Raw genomic sequence first — 4,101 nt, forward strand, 5'->3', positions numbered from 1 at the left:
CTTTGTGCATTATTATAACAAAATTGAGCACTTGTGACATTGGAATTTGTATTTGTAGAGAATATTTCAATAAATCATCAAGAAAATGTTTTTGGAGTTGCAAGCTTGTATTTTAGTTTCTTTCTCTCTCACAAACACAAAAAAACCTTCTCAGAATCTTCACTACAGGTGCATGAATCCTATTCTACAAATTAACAAATTCACAGCCTCAGTTATACCAGATTTATGCAGGGCTGCCTTTCATTTTGCTCATATTATTGAATATTTTTTCCTGAAATGTGTTTATTAGAACTGGACATATTTAAAGACTTTATGAGAATAGTAGTATTACAAGATCATGGTAGAATGACCTGCCTTTATTAATTTGAGCAGCTGAGTCTTCAGCCATTTGCAAAAAGCAATTACCTTTTCTATTCAGTTCATTTCTATTCAATTTGCTCTAATTTGTAAAAATAAATAAATAATAATAATAGTAAATAAATAACTTATGTGTATTGTGCTAGACTAAAGCCCCTTTCACAATGCACGGTGGTCCCAAAAAATTGCTGGGTGTTATAAAGGCAGATCAATGTTGGTGACGAAAAAATATGTGCAAACTGTAATGAAGCAGAGATCAGTTAGTTCCTCAATATCCGTTCTGAAGCTGACATCGTTCACCGGCTTAAGTGAAACAAAACACATCACATGGTAATGTCATGTGTCTTTACGGGATCTTTATGGGTTGCGTGTGAACGTAAAATGAACCAAAATCTAACGATCCGGGAACAATTGCCAGGACACATTACCTGTGTATTATCTAGAATCTCAGTGTGAAAGGGGCTAAACTGAGCACTGGTACACTGTTGTTCTCTTATTTGTAGAATAGGATTTGTGCACCTCAGAATATGATATGGTGTAACTGTTGTGTTGTGTTTGCTGGAGAGAATTACTAAAAAAAAAAAACATATTGTTAGGACTAAAAAAACTTATCTGTGACTTTAAATTAACAAATATGCATGTGTGACTATTCATTACAACATTTGCACAGTCACAGGTGCTCAGGTTTGCTATGATAATACCTTCACAGAACATAATAGTAGTACCGTATTTTACGGACTATAAGTCGCACTTTTTTCGTAGTTTGGCTGTTCCTGCGGCTTATAGTCAGGTGCGACTTATTTATCAAAATTAATTTGACATGAACCAAGAGAAATTAACTAACAGAAAACATCACCGTCTCCAGCCGTGAGAGGGCGCTATATGCTGCTCAGTGCTCCTGTAGTCTCAAACACTGAGCAGCATAGAGAGCCATCTCACAGCTTTAGACGGTAATGTTTTCTCTTGGTTCTTAGGTCTAAATAAATACGACTTATAGTCCGGTGCGACTTATATATGTTTTTTCCTCGTCATGACGTATTTTTGGACTGATGCGACTTATACTCAGGTGCTACTTATAGTCCAAAAATATTATAGTCAGCTATCCATGCAAAGAAGTCAGCGTGGTGTACTGTAGGTACAGCTGTCCAGGCCAACATCTGATGTGCTGATCTCTTCAATGGTCATCCCAGAAAACCTTCAATAAAAACAAAATCCATCATACATTACCAATATAACAGGGCTGTACAATCCTGTTCTTGGAGATCTACCTACCATCAGAATTCAGATCTGACCCTGATCCAACACACACGTCTGTAACTGTCAACTGCTTTCACATGTGTTGTGAAGTAGATTTGCTGACAAGTTCCTCCCTGAAAGTACATCGATAACACAGTGAAACTGTATTTTCGTAGAGGATCGTTTAATAAAGTCACAATATTACTGTAACAGCAGACAAATTTCACAATCTCGGGAAAGAGGCGGCAGGAACCGGCGGACAAACAAAGCTATAATAATAAAATAAAGACAAAGCATCGCGCCAGCCCCTCGCGCACAAACAAAACTTAAACACAAAATAAAGCCCAGGCCTGGTCCTCTCTCGTCCTTCACTGTCATCACTCCTCTTTTATATCGTTCCGATCTCCTCTGTGGGACTCCCAATCACTCCACTGGACTGAGGCACTACAGCGATCTGTAACACATTAAAACAGCATAAAACAGTACTTATTATTTAAATTTCTAAAAAAAATATAATAAAAAAAAAGGGTTCAAATTTGAAACCTGAAAACTTCTTTCATACCAGAAGTGACCTTCTCTGTCTTCTTCGGTCTCTGTGTTGTCAGTTTCCTCTTTGGTCCACGATGTATTGTTCGCTGTGTGAGGGACAAGGTGTGTACTGTGAGAGCAGCATGGCTTGTCAGACATAGCAACTGAATTTAAGGAGGGCGGGTTGTTTTGGGAAGGGTCAGTTGATTGCTATGATCAAAGCTGATTTTTCGGCATCATTACTTCAGTCTTTAGTGTCATATGATCCTCCAGAAATCATTATAATATGCTACTTTTTGCCAAAGAAACACTTCTGATAAATATGAATGTTAAAAAAACAGCTCTGTTTTATATTTTTGTGTAAACCGTTTATAACAGCATAGAGTTTATTTATTTATTTTAAAGCTTCATTGTTATTTAGACCCCAAACCACTAAATGGTAATGTACACTACATTTTTAAAAAGAAATTCATCTTTTTATTCAGCAAGGATGCATTAAATTTATAAAAAGTGAATGTCAAGAAGAAATTTCTATTTATCAAAGTATTCTAACACATTCATATATTGAGCAGCACAACTGTTTTCAACATTGATGATAATCAGAAATGTTTCTGAGCAGTAAATCATCATATTAGAATGATTTGTGAAGATCATGTGACACTGAAGACTGATGATGCTGAAAATACAGATGCACATCACAGAAATAAATTACATTTCACAGAAAACTACTATTTTAAATTGTAATATTATTTCAGAATTTGGTATGGATAGAATTAATGTATGTTTGGGGTTAACCTGCTAGTCATATGGTTCAGTGTGCCTGGAGATGTTGTTAGAAAGAAGGCTTGCACAGACTCTGGGATGCAGAAGGCCATCAAGCACTAGAAGAATATAGAAATATAACAAGCAATCTGTCAGAGCCAACAATATTCAGAATACAATGTGTTATCACAAGGAACCAAGCTACTAGAAATGTAGAAAAGAGAAAGAATATGTATTTAATGGATATCCTGAACAGTTTATATCCACATTTGTTTATCATTAGACGAGATCAAAATGTGTTTGAATTGTGACGCTGATGTAATGACGTCACTGATTAACGGTAACGTTAGTTTATATTTAGGTTAAATAAAAAAGCCTATTTTCAATCATCCATTGAAAAAGACCAGCAAAGCTTTCACTGTCAATGCCTCTCAGCTACACATAAATGTGTTATTAAAATCCCAAACTCTTCATGAAAAGCTCAGTCTATGGAGTTAGCATACGTTACCTCCTCTGATAACGGTCAAGATGCTAACGGACTTGTTCGAAAACCCTAAACCATTTCTATGAAGTAAATTCAACAGATGCGGGTCAAATACAAGCAAGAGAGATGTCATGAACAGTGGCATATGATATTTGTGCAATTTTAATTTACTAAACTTACCGAAATCAGTGAAAACAGCAGTGAAACACGGAGCGTGCAGCTGGCTAGTGTTGTCTATCGCCCCGTTTCCATGGCAACTCCCTCCGCTCCAGTGTTTGAATCTGAATGAACGTTACTCCAGTGTTCTGCACGCGCACATTAAAACACGCAGAATTTACAGAAACCCTTACCCCCCATTAGTCCATTACAAAATCTGCTTGTGTGTGTATACTATGACGCCTATCTAATAGTTTACTTGACCCTCTAACACTTGCACTCTCTATTTGTTTTCTCACCGCTTGTTTCCTTCATAAAAGAAAAGGAAACTGATACTGACCTTAACAACCAAAAATCGACGTTGAATCAACGTCGGCTTGCTATCTCGGAGCGAATCATTTGAGTCATTTCGGGAGTTCGGAGCGGGTTCGCGAATCATTTGAGTCAATTTGGGGATCGCGAATCATTTGAGTCATTTCTGGAGATCGGAGCGGGATGGCAAATCATTTGAGTCATTTCGGGAGTTCGGAGCGGGTTCGCGAATCATTTCAGTCAGTTTGGGGAACGCGAATCATTTC

The 4,101-nt window shown here is 37.1% G+C and overlaps 1 long non-coding RNA gene across 2 annotated transcripts; it reads right to left on the reverse strand.

The window, feature by feature from the left end:
* Nucleotides 1–1,378: 1,378 nt before the first annotated feature.
* Nucleotides 1,379–3,864, reverse strand: LOC113058144 (uncharacterized). 2 transcript variants are annotated; one of them, XR_003277926.1, is made up of 6 exons: nt 3,548–3,864; nt 3,392–3,447; nt 2,917–3,002; nt 2,156–2,228; nt 1,630–2,047; nt 1,379–1,552 (listed from the first exon to the last, which is right to left on the reverse strand). It is a non-coding gene; the product is annotated as an uncharacterized LOC113058144 (long non-coding RNA). The 2 variants fall into 2 exon arrangements; XR_003277927.1 differs by lacking the exon at nt 3,392–3,447 and having other exon boundaries at nt 3,548–3,863.
* Between the last annotated feature and the right edge of the window lie 237 nt (nt 3,865–4,101).

The sequence above is a fragment of the Carassius auratus genome, chromosome 39 (genome assembly GCF_003368295.1).
Source record: "Carassius auratus strain Wakin chromosome 39, ASM336829v1, whole genome shotgun sequence".
Taxonomy (NCBI): domain Eukaryota; kingdom Metazoa; phylum Chordata; class Actinopteri; order Cypriniformes; family Cyprinidae; genus Carassius; species Carassius auratus.